Raw genomic sequence first — 16,947 nt, forward strand, 5'->3', positions numbered from 1 at the left:
ATTTATTTTTTGGCAGACACTGTTTGCATGAAATACAGACGGAAATGCTATTCAAGTGAGAGGGTGGTCCTAAGTGTGTCTTGGGTTGAACTGTTTGCCTATTGGTTGACCCACAAGTGAGTGAAGGAATGGACTAGATGTGACTTTCAACAGCCAGAGTAAGAAGAAATCACCACACGACTCTCAATGGCTGCATCTATATTACAACTTAATGTGAAATCAAAGCCATATTTCTGTCTTCATAATGTCTGTCCAGATGCTGCACTGATGATGATGCTGATTCATGAACATAAGTGTTTCCAGAAAACTGTCTTGTTTCAAGTTATTTAAAGACAAGTTATTTACTTGTTACAAGCCATTCAGACCTCATTTTTGTCTTTAAATAACTTGAAACAACAAATTTCTTGACTGATGAGTTGAATGTGGCTCATATCAAGAGTAAAACGACGTTTTTTACTTAAAGTAAGACAAAAACACTTGATAATATTTCAATTTTTTTGTAGTGAAATTGTATTTAAATTTTTAGACCTTTAATGTGCAGAGAATTGATTGTTGAAGCCACACAGCCACTCCTATTTAAAATGGCTTCGTTGTCGGCAAAAACATTTGCTGACATGTTGCATTAAAATTTTTCTTTCTGTAAGTTGGCTAGTGAGTGGGACTTTTCTTTTTCTTCTAACAGAAATGTTGAAAACATAGAATAATGTTTCTGTTGCATGGTTTAATCCCTATTTTTGTTCATCTTTACACAATACTGATAAACTATGAAACAGAAAATAGGTTTTGAAGGCATTTAATGACCCCAGTGTTGGGAACCACTGCTTTAGACACTGCAAACCACAAGCTCCACATCCGACTCTAAAGATATTTCCTGTCAAAAAGTCTAAACCATGAATTACTTGAACTGGACTGATGAATTAGTTTGTGCTGTATGTGTACGTCGGAGACAGACTCCCTGTAAATTCAAATCAACGTCACAGATTTAAGAAAGCGTTATGGCAGCTGACCCATAATGCCTTGAGGTATCATACTGCTGCGCTGTGGTACAGAAAAGCATCACAGAGGCCCTCTCACCCTCAGCGATGACAGACCCACAACCTATCACCTCTAACAGGACATGACATGTCTGACTTCCTGCATCTGTGACACACATACAGAAGAGAAAACAACCAGCCTTTCTGCAGCCTCAGTGAAACACGACCGTGCTGCTCATTTTGTGATTTCATACATTTCTACCAAAGAGTGCTGATGAGACACCAAAATGAGAAACAGTACATGAAAAAATATTTTTCTTTTGGGATGGAGGAGTAAACAAGACAGACGGATATGGGAATCAAATGGAAACAATCAACTGGAGGTCTGTGAAGATGAAATGCAATGAAGGGAAGAATATTTTTAGGTAAACAATCTGGTTGTTTACTGTAAACATACTCATCATGTATCCCCTCCTCCATGCTCCTCTGGCTTCAGGGCAAATTCTTGGGTCAAAAACACGAGCTGAAAGTGCAACTCAACACTCCAGTGTGATGGGGAAAACAGGTTAATTCTTTTACAGTTTAAAGGATCAATTTCATAACGTAAAAATGTGAGCAGGTTTCTAAAAATTACATGTCAAACAGGACTCCACTGAACTGTATGTGGTAAAGGCACAAAAATGGTGCTTTGAAACTAAAACGATCATATTAGTACTCTCAAACAATCCTAATAAAGCTAGTAGAATAAAAAAATGGGGGAAGGAGCACTTCCTGGATTAAAAAAGGGTCAGGCTTGAGGTGCTCTTAAGATGGTGATACATGACTTCCTGGAAAAGTTTCCTTAAATTACTCCTTAACAACCCATAGGGTCACTGGAACTCCCATTTTACATTTGCTCTTTAAATTACTATAACTATTCAACCATTTGGGTTTGCTCCTTAAAGAGGACAAGCCAAACCTCACAGCAGTACCTGGGGTATCATGGTACTGCAAAGGAATTAATGTACAATGACGCTCAAATCCCAGACAATAATCTGATGCAAGCTGTTTTTATTGCCATAACTTTACGACAGTTTGGGCAAGCGAAAAAAATCCAAACAGTTCAGAAAAAAAAGATGAGCTTCCCGAGCATGACCTCTGACTCTTTAAAGGCCAAAATGACAAACAAACCAGTTCATATGGCCTGTATGACACTTTGGTGATAAAGAGCTAAAGCCATTTTAGCCATTCAAAAGTGAGTGTCTTGTTCTGTGTCCCAAATTGCGTACTTCTGTGCTTACACTTGTTATTTAGAGTGCATTAGTAGGTTCACACAGACAGCATTGTACATCTTTAGCTAAATATATGTAGTGCTACAATGTATCCGTAGGCTAACGTGTCAACAAGCAAACAGTACAGAAGTTTAGTGGCCGTCCATACGTAGCTCTGACAGTAGTTTGTAACGTTAGCAAAGTACATTGTTGCGGCCACTAATTGTGGTTTGTTGGCTATATTATTCTACATTATTAAAAAAAATCTTGCACTTAATAGCAGCACTTGCAGCCGAATAACTTGTAGCACTGTTGTCGCACAAACTAGGTTTTCCTTCTGTCTGAATTCTTGCTTGTGTTGTACATCACTTTGGACAAAAGCATCTGCTGAATGAAACTTTTATTGACAGACTTTCAAGTTTGAACAGACCATTTGCAGAATAACTGCTGCATGTGGGTTGGAATGAACATTAGCACAAACAGGTTAGCCCCTGTGTTAGCCTTTAGCTCGGGCTGTATCACTCTCCTGTTTAGCTTACATCTACTCTTCTGTCCTTTTCCTGTCTGACAGTTAGGCTCCTGTCTACACCATCACTACCAAATTAATCACAGAAATCAATTTTAACAGAGAAAAACAAAGATATCTCTTCTAAATGTTGTCAGCCGGCGTGGTGTTGTCATAGAGACTTAGCCGTGCTGTAAATCAATCCAGTCCTGGTTGTCCCGATCAGGAAGCTTTGTAAAAGCTTCAAAGTAATGTTTCAAAATAACTTATATTGGCGGTAAAAATGTCATTTTAAAGTGTGGATTACAATCAGGCATATATCTAGAAGGGAGAATTTTTCAAGGTAACTTTCAAACTCCTCACAGCCCCTTCAAGTTTATTTAACTGGCTGATGAATATTTACATAATTGATAGATGTTAAATGTAGAATGAAGGCAAAAAGTGAAAATGATCATTATCTATGTGCTCTACCTTGTGGGAAATGCATATAGTTATATTTCTTTATCTAAATCAGATACAATGCACCATCATTACTTTGCAAAGTTGCAGCAAACAGACCTCTGACCTTTGTGAGAAAATGAATCTAAGATACGTTCAAGGCAGCTCCAGGTCCCTCTTTTTATGCTGCAGTCATAAAAAAGAATCAAAGACTTTGCTTTCAGTTGTCTTAAATGAAGAAGTCATATCATTCACTTCTCCAGCTAAGCTTTTTCCCTACATCAGGGATTTCTAGGTGTAGCATCCAACAAAGCAACTATTCACTCACTGTACTGCGAATAGGGGTAAAAGAGCATGTGATGAACTCAAAACATGGAACATGCAGCAAACCACAACCTAATTTTCTAATCTTCCCACCAAAATAACCTAAGAGAAACTAGAAGGGAGGAGATCTCACAAGGCCCTGTAGAAAAGCAGTTGAACTCCAAAAATGACCTGCTTGACTCCTCACCTCCCCTTGAACTTGGCAACAAACTCTCCAGAGAGCGGACGCAGCGGATTGTCAGAATTAAATCACGTCAAAAACAGCTCGGCTTCATCAGTGCCTGGCTAATCCACTGCACTGGATCAAAAGTCTGGCTGCAAACTCCGTCTGATGTGACGAGCGCTGGCTGGCACTCAAGGAGAAACACGGAGTGTGTGTGAGAGTGTGTGAGAGGAAGCCCTGGAGACCTTTAAGAGCAATAAGGTCCATCCTGATTGGTCAACGCTTGGTCTCATTGTGGCAGATTGATTATCCATGCATGCTCCAGAGCTGGAGACACACAATAGGAAGGAGAGGGGGGAAAGAAAGGAGAGGGGTAAGAGGGGGAGTGTGTGAGGAGAGAAGAGACCCCCCAAACTTTGAAGGGCAGAACAATAGAAGAGAGGAAAGATGGAGAGAAAAAGAAAGAAATAAGAACGCAAACGACTTGAAAACAAACTTTTCAAGAGTTTTCCTGGCTGAAAACACTCCACCTTTTAGCTTCAGCACTTTTTTAACACTTCCTGCAAACACAACAACCCTGACAGTCTAACTTTGACACCAACAGCCTCTTTCTAAGTTTCTCTTTCCTCCTTTTTTTCAAAAATCATCAACACACTTCCTCGTAAGTAAGAAAGAAAAACACATGGCAAACATAAGAATTAGCAACTCACCCAACCCTTCTCTCCTTCTCTTCTCTCCCACTCTTTTCCTCTCTCAATCACAGCTCCAGCTGGTGTGCCTGCTGCTGCTGCTGCTGCTCCCCCCTGGCCACGCCCCCCTACTCGGTCATGTGACCACCTTCCCCAAGTGGCTTCCAAGGCATTTCGGCAGCCACACCCCTCATTCAGAGAAAGTGAATGGGGAACATTGTGGGAATAGCAGGCTATCTCAAACCACGTGCGATTAGGAAAACCCACAGGAGGAAAAGCTGTGTGTGAATGTGTGTGAGTGTGTGTGTGTGTGTGTGTGTGTGTGTCAGTTTAATCAAAATGAAAAACCGAGGGAGATTAGTCTCATGAAATAATGTAGCAGCATTCATTTCATTATTTTCTCAGCTTGTGTGTGTGTTTGTGCAAGAGAAAAGGCTTCTTACTCAGTTGTCCTTGTGTGTGTGTGTGTGTGTGTGTGTGTGTGTGTGTCCATCTGCTCCATCCCTCCCACTGATGGTTTCACAGAGGAGGGTATTGGATTTTTGTGTGAGCTGAAAACATTTGTTAACCCTCCTCCTTCAACCCTTCAGGGACAATTCTCTCTTTTCTGACATCACACTGAAAGCTAAAGCCGTGACTAAATTAGAAAACGTTTTAAAGTTATTTTTGAGCCTTTGCCTTTAAAAATACGGCAGCTGAGAGGATCCAAGACAAGATGATAAAGACACAGAACAGTCTGTTTCACCAGCTGAGCCAAGGTGGTGGAGATTAAAGGGAATGAAAATAGTCTAAACAATAAAGTTTGACATTTTGAAAACATGCAAACATATGTTCTTGCTTAGAGTTAGATTGGAAACAAAACAATAGGGGAGACCGGGGAAGGTTGTTATACTTTTTTTTCCCCAAACATGGAAATTAGCCCAACATTGCAGAATGGGTTCAGCTCCATTCGATATCTCACATATTTCTAGGTGGTGAGAGCAATCAGAGCAATGAATGCTGATAAGTCTTTTGCTCTTGTTTTAATAAAATGAATGCAGATTAAAGCTGATTAAAGTTGATTACACTAACAGTGAGAACTGTTGGGTACCGAATCAGGTACTTTAATAGGTACCCAACAAATTCTGTCTGTAGTACCAAGTATCGAGTCACGTAAAGTCAAAAGGTACCATGTCAAGGCACCTAAACGTATCCTTGTGACTGTGGGGGAGTGGAACAGTAGGAGATTTTTCATACTAAACATAAAAACAGCATTGCAAGGTTATATATTGAAGAATGGATATGTTAAATTGAAAAAATTAGATATCTTATTATTAAACAAATTAATATTTATTACCAACTAAATGCACAAAAGTACCGAAAATTGGTACTGTTGAGTACTGATACCAATTGCTAGGTGCTGAGCATCGGTACTGCATCGCTTCAAATGTGAAAGGTAGCCATCCCTATTGACATATGAGAATTTCTTGAAGCCAAATGCTTGCCATCACTTGTCATCACAAAATGAGCTGGATGTATTTTCACATGAAGTACCCTAATTATAGTTTGTCTTTTGGGAAAGCTTGTATTTTATCCAGGATAAAGACTCAATTTCCCATGAGCACAAGCACCAACTGTTTTCAGAATGTGCCTCTAACCAAAGTGTACATTTGTTTTGAAGCAAATGAACGGAGATTTCTTCAAGATAACTTTTTACCCGATCCACAGCGCCAAGGTAAGGTAACTATCAACTGTTACCTAGCAGTGTTGTATGAATTAGCTTAACCCCTGTTTTAGTCCGTGCTCTATCCCTCTCCTGTTCAGCTTTCTTCTGCTCTTTTTCAGCTCCAGTGTCCTACATTACTACAAATAAATCCAAGAAACCCTACTCAGCAGAGAAAAACACAGATCTCTCTTCTCTCTACCAAACTTTGATGACAGTGTTGCCATTGGACTGGATTCACGTTCTTATGTACTTTCGACGTATGTGTTCCAAATCTGTCTGGTCCTGGATGACCCCAACAGGGAAGCTGGGAAATAATATTAAGAGATCACCTATTTTGGCGCTCATAATCTTATTTGAAATTGTGGGTTATAATCAGGTAAATATATAAAAGTGAGACTTTTCAAAGATCACTTCAAACGTCTTCACAAGGACTTAAAGCCCAGTCAAAGCTGTAGCCCACATAGTAAAGCTGTGTATCCCTTGAATCTGAGCCTATATGCATGTACCTCATGTGTACCTCCTGCGTTGAAAAGGCACTTCCTCTAACTGCTGCACGTTAGCTGTACATTTCATCTCTGACCTCCCCTCTCTATCTTTTCTTTTAGTTGTTGTGTGATAAACAGCAACACTTACCAGCTTCAGTGTAACATAGCAGACTTGAATTTCAGAAAGCAGAAAATCTGGGAGTTCAGGTAACTGACAGTTTGAGGATCATTCAGGAGACACTGCCCTCATGTGTTTTGGAGGAGTATTCCTCAGAGTTTTAACACTATGATAACATTTTGGTCCAGGGTTGAGCCTGGTTGTTTAGCTCTTATTCACATGTGATCACCATAGACGGTTCGTTGCAAGGGCTTCGCCTACAGCCATAGGGCGCCTGTCGGTCATGTGACCCTCAGCTGTACCTCTTAATGGGGGAGCTCGCGATCTTAACATCCTCTGAACGGCCGAGTTAGAAAAAAATTCACCCCCGTACAGTGGGTGCCGGTTGTAAAATTAGCGACACAGACTTTTTGAACCAGGCTGTAAAAAGGTAAATTTCTGCTTTGAAAGTGGCTTCTTCAGGCTTGGTGTGTATGTGACTTCCGCTACTCCCGGAGCCAGCCTCAAGCAAACACTCAAGAAACAGCAGATTTTAGCACTTCCGCATTGTCTCATATTCTTAGACCAGAGGTTGCTGCTTGGTGAAGACAACATCAGGTTATCCTTAGCAAGGTTTATCAGCCAACCAAGCCTCCTTCAAGTCTAAAGCCCTGTTTCCAAGCGGTTCACTTTGGTAGGAATACCAGATTAAAGTGATCCGATCCAGGAAGGTGGAGTTACAACACTGCAGACCGTTGATTGGTCAAAAGAAGAGACAGTGGCTGTAGTTCTCCACCCATACAGTCTTCTCTGAAACAAAACAAAGAGCCACGACAATTACAAAGAAGGCAAATTGCTGGTTGTTTTCCATCGTTGCTCTTTGTTTACTGTGTCGTTATTTTCTTCTTTGTTGAAATTATTAGCGGGGTACACTGTGTCGCACTGCTTTGGCGTCATGGCACCCAGCTTACACACTGCCTACCACTAGGGGGCACAGTTGGCTGTGAAACACAAACACGACCAGGCTTAACCAATCCATCCGGTACCAAACCATACTGATCTAAACCGGAGTGCTTGGTGGAAATGGGGCTTAAGGAACCCAGTACAGCTGCAGATCATTAAAATGGAGACAGATTTTGGTGGACAAGCTCTTAGCCAGGTAAACAGGATGTTTAGCTGTCCTTCTAGAGATCATACTCATTAAAAATCATTGTAGCATGTTTGGATAACAATTTATTCTTCGTAGGGGAAAAAATTCTTCCCAAACAGCCAAATGAAGCTGAATTCAAGGATTTATCTGAATGCTTTAACCTTTTTTGCAGTAACCTGCTTCCACTCAACAGAAGATACAACAGCATCAACAACTTGATTGAATCAAGATGCACTGAAGTCAATACTGGCTGCAAAAATGCCGAGAGTGCATCCAAAACTGCAGTGTTCTCAGGAAACATGCAGGCTATTGCTCTGCTGTGTTTCCAGTTTACCCACAACAGAGAGATTCACAGTAGTCACAGCCAACCCCCTGTCTGTGTGCTCAAAGCTAACGCATGTGCAGATCTTTTATCTAAGAATAGTTTTGTAACTAGATGAAGGCTCTGGTAACAAAGCAGATTTCATATGGACTGGCTGGCTGAACAGAGGAATTAATTTGTTCCTTTTCTCTTTTTATTGCTCAACTTTTTTTTTTTTTCCATCAGCATACAGACCGAAGGCCAGAGAGCGATTTTCATAACATTCAGCAGAAACTGTTTCCTTCCTGTCAAAGCTGAGTCGGCTGTGGTTTCGCTGTAAAGAATGAAAAACATGAATCTGTGTTCATACCAGGTGCGATGTTTTACACAGTATGGGAAGAAATTTATTCATAAAAGTCTTAAAGGCTGCATGTACTTTTAAAAACCAGCCACTGATTGGTTTTACATTTACAAGGATTTAAACAAGTGGAGATAAGCTCCACTTGTTTGGATTGAGAAACTAATCCCTGCTCAAAAATAAAGCATAGCAACATACTCAGTCTGCACATTCATATTTCAGAATAAATCTTTGTAACAGGCAGCTTTAAGCATCATTACTTAAACAATAAATGACCTGTGATTGTTTTCCAGCCTGACTCTGGTGTAAATGTGTACCATCAATATGGATTCGCCGTAAGAATGACAGTCACTCCACCAATGAACCTCTCTTCATAAATTCTTTTTCCTGAGATTAGGATCCTAAATCTGCCAATGGCACATCTCCAGTGTGGAAACAGGACAAACATTAAATGTTGTTGCCGTCTGGCAGCCTCGAGGATCAGCCTTTTGGGGGTTCTGGGCAAGAAATCTGAAACATTCCTGCTCCACATATCTCTTTCCAGAAAAGAGACTAGATTTTCCATACTTCTCTCACCAAACAATAAACAATGTTGCCGTTTAAACCTTTGACCCATCGATGTCTTCCATTTTCTCTTGTGGGAACTAAAGATCAAAGAAGTCTGTTTTATGGTACTTTTATTTTATTAGTCATCCTAAAAGCCTCAAAAGCAGCTTTGAGCCAAAAATAAATCCAATTAGATGCAGATTCTGATGATTTACAGTGTAAGGCAGGGGGGCTGTGCATGCTATGATCATTGTGTGTTTGCAGTAAAGCAGAAGAAACACTCCTTAAGAAGAAGATGTTGGACATCTGCACACAAATCTCTGTTTCCTTTGTGAAAATTTGATCAAGAGTTTGATGATTCTTCACTGATGCTTTGCAGATCTTGAATGCAATGTTATGAAAGCACAGTGAGGACTCACCATCAACCTGTTTGCATTTGTTTTGGAGAGCAGAGTTTCTCTGAAACACTTTTTAATTGATAGTTACTAAGAGTTATTGTTTGAAACGTGACAAAAATCTAACTTTGTAAACTCAGTTTGTAGTTCAGTGTCCAGAAAGTGAGCAGACTATCGTGATATGTCTGTAAAGCCTAACATTGGTTAATCCTTGATTCCTTGTTTTGTCCTACCAGGGCTCATCTGCAAACTCCAACCTTACCAAGTAGAGCTGATGTCCTGACACTAGGGATGTCCCGATCCGACACACTGATTGATATCAGTGCCCAATATGTTTTTTTTGGAGGATCGGATAGCATCAGATTTTGTTACGTAATAGGGACCAAGTTTTCATGCGTTTTCAGCACCACCACACTTTACAGCTTCTGTAAATTTAACCACATTGTAAACATGTCTGCCGTGTCAGACTACTTCTCTTTGGAAAACAATGATAGTAAAACAGCATCTTGCAACTTTTGTGTTCCTCAAGGAGGTACCAACAAGGCTCACTTTAATAAAACATGATTGTGATTATGATTTGAATCACCCAACGGAGTACAGGATTTACCAGAGAAAGGTATCCATATCAGATTGGTATTGGGCCAGTATCAGCAAACACATCATCTGCATTAGGACATCACTACCTGACGTCCCTTGTCTTTTCGTTAGTCCAGCTCAAGTGTCCACCATTACTACAAAATAAATCCAAGAAATTATTTTCTCTAGGAGTAAAGGTCAGATTTTGCTTCTCACTGCCAGACTTTGCCTGCTAGCATAGTGTTACTAAAGGGACCTTTGGTCCAATGGGCTATGAATGGATATGCGTTCTCCCAGGAAAATCCAACCCAATCACAAATACTGAGAAATGGCATTAAGAAATAACTGCTGATAATCTCATTGTAAATTATGGATTTGGGGCACCTGTACAGTCCAGAAGCTTAGAGGGTGTAGCCCAAGTTTGAATCCAACCTGTGGCCCCTTCCTGCATAACACTCACCCTGTTTCCTACTCTATCTGTTGTCCTATCCTCTCAAATCAAATCGAAAGCAAAGAAAAGCCTGGTGTAAAATAGCTCTAAAATTGTGGATGATGAACAGGCAAATATCTAAAAGTGAAACTATTTGAAATCACTTATAAAATCCTCACAGGGCCTTTACTTGATTTTTTTCCTTCTTCAAAGAAGGACCCACGCCAGATTTTACTTTGGTGTAGCTTTAAATCATGTGGACACCAGAGGAAACCGAAGACTTTTACGCAGAGATGACTTACTCGCTTTGAGCCTCATTGAAACTCAGCGAGGTCAGGTCTGATTGCTGAAGGCCATCAAATCATAGCAGGACACATATGGAGCTGCTTTAAGGAGTCACCTACATGACTCAGCAGGCCGAGTGACTCAGTGACACGTCCTGAAGGAAGAGAGGAAAGGAAGGAAAAGAGAAGAAGAGAGGTGAAGAGGAGACAGAGGACGTAGAGATGAAGTGGGACAGGGAGAAAAAAAGGGAGGAGGAGGAGGGAAACTGAAAGAACATCTGGCCTGGCTGGGATATCTACTGGGGAGATATCTGTGTCTGTTAGAGACTTCCTGTTGTGTGTTTTTGCTGTGGTTGCTCTGCTCCCCTGTGGCGCAAATGGAGACAGCATGTGCAACGAGTGAGGACAGTTATCTCAACACCCAAAAGTGGCCTCAAGGACTCAGCCTCCCCCTCTGGTTGAAACTATCGAAGTAGAGATAGATCAATTTGTGCAAACTGCTTCACAAATTCACAGTTAAGCTCTTCAGCTTGAACGTTTTACCCTAAGGTTACAATAACTCAGGCTTGTGTTTGCTTTTTCATCAGCACTAAAACCTCAGAGCTGTTCCTCCAACGTCCACCACCAAGAAGATAAACTAGCCTGATTTTGGGGTCAGAGTATTTGTTTATAGGGAAGTGTTAGCCCACAGTGTCTTTAAATCTGTTTAAACAGGCAAAGCTTTCCCAGCTGCACCAAAAAGGAAGAAGGATGGAGAGAAACAGTGACTCTTACAGCTTGTAACTAAAACAAAAGTATCATTTCGTTAAAATCAACCAGAGCAGCATTTGGTGGAGACTTTTCTGTAACTCAGGAGAGTAGAAGATGAATTTTTTGAAGTTTTGAGTCCAGTCCAGTCACTGGATCGACTCAATCTAAACAAAGAGGAAGAAAAAGGGAAAATGTTCAACCATACTCCAGGATGGGTCTGTTCCTCTGTCCCCATGTGAAGGGGATATTTCATGCCTTGGCTTGATTGGCCTTAATGGAAACCAGTTGTCCCTCTTGCCTTCTCGGCTTGAGCTCTCCAAAAGACACAAAGTAGATCCAAACATACTCACAGAGGGTTTCCATCTCATGGTTGTTGTACACCTCACTGCAAGTAGAAGTCATTGCTCCTATCCGCTCTTTTCTGCCTGATACCAACGAGAAAAGAAGTATAAAATCCTCCAGGTTTTTACTAACCGGGCTCTGCCTCTCACACACTCACCAACATGAACTCTCTATTTCTAATGTTCTGCACTGAAAGCCTCCCCTGATGAACAATAAACACAGCGACTCCAAGGGATCAGCCTTCTGGGGAATCCCTGGCCCCTCGCTGGATCTGTGGGGGCAGAGGACAGGGATGACTCAACGAACCGAGACGACGAAGAGGAAGGAGCTCTGTGATTAGACTTTAGCGTGCGGTTGCTGCGTGCCTTCCAGAAACATCTAGGCCAGTCATGATGCTAATTATGTATAATAAAAACCTTACTCTGCCAGTGTGTAACTTGCTCTGTCCTGTGTGTGTATTTCTTATATCTGCTTCCTTGTCTAAAGAATCACAAAGCGCTTCACGCCATCTACGCTGGAGGTCAAAGTTCATCCACTGCTCCTCTAGGCTAGGTTTCTTAGGGCTATTCTCGACACATGACAGTGTTCTTCGAGGAAGCTAATTGCCTGTAAAACCACAAAGCTGCAGCGCTGTTCTTCAAATCCTTTAATTATCACTTCAGACCTCAGTTTTGACTCACGAGCCAGTCTCAGATGAGGACCAATCATTGCAAAGTAAAGGCTCGGAAATACTTAATTGTTCAATAAAAGCTGCATGAACATTCCCGGCGAAGCATAACCCTCACTTTGCTGTTCTTTAACATGAAACTGAGATGAAAGTCTTTGAGGATTACTGTAAGAGAGTGTCTGAACTTTTCCTGTCTTTATTAACCTGTTACCCTGTGACATCTTTTACAGAAGAGGATCGTTTTGTTGTTGTGGTACATGACCAGGGGTCTGCAACCTGCGGCTCTTTGACTCTTTGCAGTGGCTCCTTGTGGCTTAAAAAGTATCGAAAGAGGGTTTTGATGATCATGATTTAACATTTTCTTGAACTAAATATGCATCACGTCTTGGAATAAAGCCTACATTATCAGCAGCCCATCACCTTTCCTTACACCTGAGGCTAACCTTAAGTTTCAGAACCCTGGTAGGATAACTAAATCAACAAAAAGACAAATTTGGAAGAAGTTGAGAATTTAATTATGCGTGGATGGATTTGTTTAACTGCCCATGTGCTGGCTTGATATTCATGCTTGATAAGTGGTAAGAAATTAGCAAATGACAAAAATGATGAGTTGAGCGACATTATCAATAAATGTTATCGAATTTAAATTTTCTTGTCGTGGTTCTACAATTTCACAAGTTGAAAAAACTTCTTGTTTAGATGATTATTCATTTTTTTTTACTTTATATAGAACTTCAAACACCGTGTCGTCTTTGTTGTGAAGTTAAAGTAGATTTTGTGGCTTCTTTGAAAGCACAGGTTACAGACTCATGTACATGACCATTAAGCCGAATTTACCAGTGTCGTAGTTATGGTCACTAGAGCTCACTCTGTTTTGCAGGCAGGGAGCTCCTGAGACAGAAAAAAAGCACAAAAACTATCAAAAAGGCCCAATTTGCCAAAAATAAGCCAATTTACTGATTGCATCATGAAAGCAAGGCAGGTGCAAACATCATATGTTAGGGGAACTTCCTGTGCCAAATTTGAATTGTGCCTTTATACTCCACACAAACATATAAAAATGAAAAATATTGTCTCCTATGTATCTCCATTTGATCCCAACACGGGTCCTAACCTGCACTTGAAACACAGGAAGTAGAGAGCTCATTGAAAAAAAAAAGAATAACAAAAATACTCTAAAGTCTGAAATAACTTTTACCACATCAGAGGCAGTCAGTGCTATCCATCAAAATATCAAAACAAGACCAACTGAAGTAAAATATCAAGTGCCAAGACAGAAAATATTAAAAAGTACAGATGTTAAATGTCCCACAATGAGACCGCATGTTCATACTTATGGTGCAGTTGCCATCAGTTACACAGAGGTGGTGAACAAAACCTTGTTGAAGATTCCATCCTTTTTTTATTTTATTATTTTATTTTAAATTTAAGTAGTAGTGCCCACTGTTTTGGCTTAAACTCATTCTGTTGTAGTCAGTATGCAAAAACTTGCAGAATATGCAGTATGGCAAAAATCCCAGGATATCCTACTGATTCAGGAAAATTTTTTAAGTATGCAACAGACCAGTTAACCTGGCACACTGTTTCCCACAATGCACAGTGCTAATGCTGTTTGTCTGCAGGTGGCAGGGTTTGGTGAATTACCGCCATCTACTGGAAAAAGTTGGCATTTTAACCACAATACAACAACGCCAAGGTTAGACGATCTGTGAGATAGAAGCGAAATGATGCCCAAGAAACCAAGTAAATCTTGTTTCTTCCAGTTATAAAAGAGGCGTTTACTTCTACATATTCATTAAATCCCATATAAACCACTTATTCACTTTTTAAACCATACATGGATTATATGGAAGTGGTTTTTCCATCAGCTGTAAAAAAAAAACAAAATCCCTTTCAGATTTATTGTGAACAAAAAAAAAACTTTTAGTGTAAGATTAAAGATCAAATATGATGATTCTGCTAAGATAGGATTAACAAAAATAACTAATATGCCTAGAGCTACCCAAAGTTTGTGTTGTACATTTACAATAAAGGCAAAAAAAAATCCATCTTCTGTTGCTCCATTTTCCAAAACTAACCCAACAGAACAGTCAAACGACAAAATAAATGCAAAAGCATTTACTACGTTCACATGTAGTAGGTGACTGGAAAACAGCCAGAGTAATATTGGGGAGTGACATATAGGAAAGGTGCCACAGGTTGGACTCAAACCCCTCCGCCCACTCAGGGACTTACCCTATGCGGCGTGCAACCTAGACCACTCAAAGTCTCAATGATTTTAACCTTCCTGCTCCCAGAACAAAGCCAGATGCAACTCAAAGCATGCAAAGGATCGTTTTTGATGAGAGTGGACTGAAACAAAACTTCTTTTTCTGTTCCGAGTTCTTAATGCGCGATACAACTGACTAGTGAATCAAAGCAGGATAATAATTGGACAAAAATACAACTAACCCCTGCACAAGACAAAATCAGCAAAGAGATAAGAGTTGCTGCTTTGTCCACAGGTGGTCCCAAAGATGTTTTTTAAAAAAAAGAATCACAAAAATCTGAAGGTAACTTTGGTCTTTTGTACTAAAGTGGAAACCTTTATGCTTTGTATTCAAACTGGATGTGTATGAAACCTGCTGTGGTTACAGAGGAACTAATGAATGTGCATATACAATACTCCAGATATATCACCTGAGTCTGTTTGTTATGGATGAATATTCAAGGAGAAACAGCTACAACTTGAGCTACAACCAAAAACACTGCTCATCCAAAGATTCTTGTTTTTCAGAAGGAGTATATCAATACAATATGTCTGTTTCAAAAAGTCCAGAATCAAATGATAAATCATGGCAGTAATGATCATCCTTCAGTGTTACTTTGGCTTCATTTCTTTCTGTCTTTGGCCAAAGTCAGAGGAGATGATTTACTCATAATCTCCTTGGATGGAGAATCCACAGCAGTCTGACAACTGTGTGAACAGGAGAAAAGAAACCTCTATTTACACGATATGATACCTTTGTCTTACTTTGCTTTATCAGACTGATTTTAATTCAAACTAAGGGTGGGAAAAAAGGTCGGTGGAGTGTGTTTTCTTGGTTGTGAGCGTGTGTCTGTCCAAAGTTCAGAGGTCTGTTAAATTCTGTGGAAGCAAAGTGTGATAAATCTGCCAAAAGTCATGTCCCTTGTGCACAGAAAGGAAGTGGTGTGTCATGTGTGTGAGTTAGAACATGTATGTGCTCCATCATGTATGTAAAGGTAAAATCTGTGAGTGTGCTGGCCGTACAGCGTGCTGGAGAAAGTGAGGGTAAAGGGGGCGTTTACTGCAGCTGTGGGATTTGTTGGGATGACTCAAGCGGACAAAGGTCTCTCTGCAGCGGTGGGAAACTTCTTTAACCCCTGACTTCCCCCAGATGCTCAATGTAAACTTCAACTTCCGAAAGCTTTATCTGGGAGAGAGGCGGACCATGTGTGTGAGTGTGTGTTTGTGTGTAAGAGAGCACTTATCTGGGGCAGAAGGACTGTCCCTTTCCCATTTCTCAGCTCCTCCCTCCTCCTCTCCAACGTAAAATGTTCATAAAACAGGAGAAAAGCTTTCATGTCCACTTTTGTAAGAGCTCTCCACACACTTCAAAGACATTATTTTGAAATTTTGCTTATGATGTATTGGATTGTTAAAGTCTTTGATAAAAGTTAAAAGGAAACAGACTGACCTCTTTCTTTGATGCATTTCTGCAACAATACACTTGTGTGGTCTGAGCTTCTGAAGTTGTTTTATCAGGTTCAGTCCTTCAACAAAGGGCAGCAGAGCACTGAAGATAAAATGTTTAACTTGGGCTTTTGTTATTAATTTAATCAGGCTTCAAAAAAGAGAAAGAAAAAGTTTCAGTGTCAAAGCAGATTTCATCTGTCCCACGCTGCCTCCTGGTGGTGAATTCTGGAAGTGCACCAATAGTGACATATTCAGCTTAATGATGAGTGACACTTCACTGTGCTGTTGCTGTGGGTCATTTTTAAAAGACAAGACAAATGTCACAGTCTCAAGGCTCACAGTCTTTAAATGAGCATGAGCTGAGTCAAAGACAGCCTGGGTCAAACTCTGCTGCAGTCGAACATCATCATGTGTTCCTCTAAAAGGCAAATACAAAAGAGCCACAGGAGTTGACTTTTTTTCTCCCCTTTCTATTTCTTCAGGTGAAAACATACTTAAGGAACTGTTAATCTTAACACTGGCCCTGGCCTCTTTTTTAGGGTCTCTGTTGAAAAAAAAAACATACCCAGATTGAAAAGAGTGTATCTCTGCATCTTCAAGGTCTGAAATTCAAAAACATGAAAATTCTTTCAGAGGTGTCAGTATTTATGCCATTGGCTCCGAGTAATAACTCAAGTATTAAAATACAAAACAAAACAAAACAAAACAAAACAAAAAAGTTTGCTTAACCTCTTAAGACCCAGGGTCCACATATGTGGACATTACATTTCTGCCTCTAAGATCTATTATACTTTTTTTTTTTAACTTTGAGCAATTAGCCA

General features: G+C 40.2%; 1 protein-coding gene across 5 annotated transcripts in view; it reads right to left on the reverse strand.

The window, feature by feature from the left end:
- The window catches only part of septin9b (septin 9b), a 113,969-nt gene that overhangs the window by 39,475 nt on the left and 57,547 nt on the right, over positions 1–16,947 (reverse strand). The window contains exon 1 of one of the 5 annotated variants that reach the window (XM_074687208.1): positions 4,365–4,669. The exons of 3 other annotated variants lie outside the window; for them this stretch is intronic. The gene's annotated coding sequence lies outside the window, so the exon portion shown is untranslated. Of the gene's footprint in view, positions 1–3,678; positions 3,813–4,364; positions 4,670–16,947 lie in introns of those variants that run through there. One more of the 5 variants, XM_074687214.1, reaches the window with a different exon arrangement.

This window comes from Halichoeres trimaculatus, unplaced genomic scaffold (assembly GCF_033239565.1).
Source record: "Halichoeres trimaculatus isolate MK-OKI-2021-1 unplaced genomic scaffold, fHalTri1.1 fHalTri1_scaffold_2, whole genome shotgun sequence".
Taxonomy (NCBI): domain Eukaryota; kingdom Metazoa; phylum Chordata; class Actinopteri; order Labriformes; family Labridae; genus Halichoeres; species Halichoeres trimaculatus.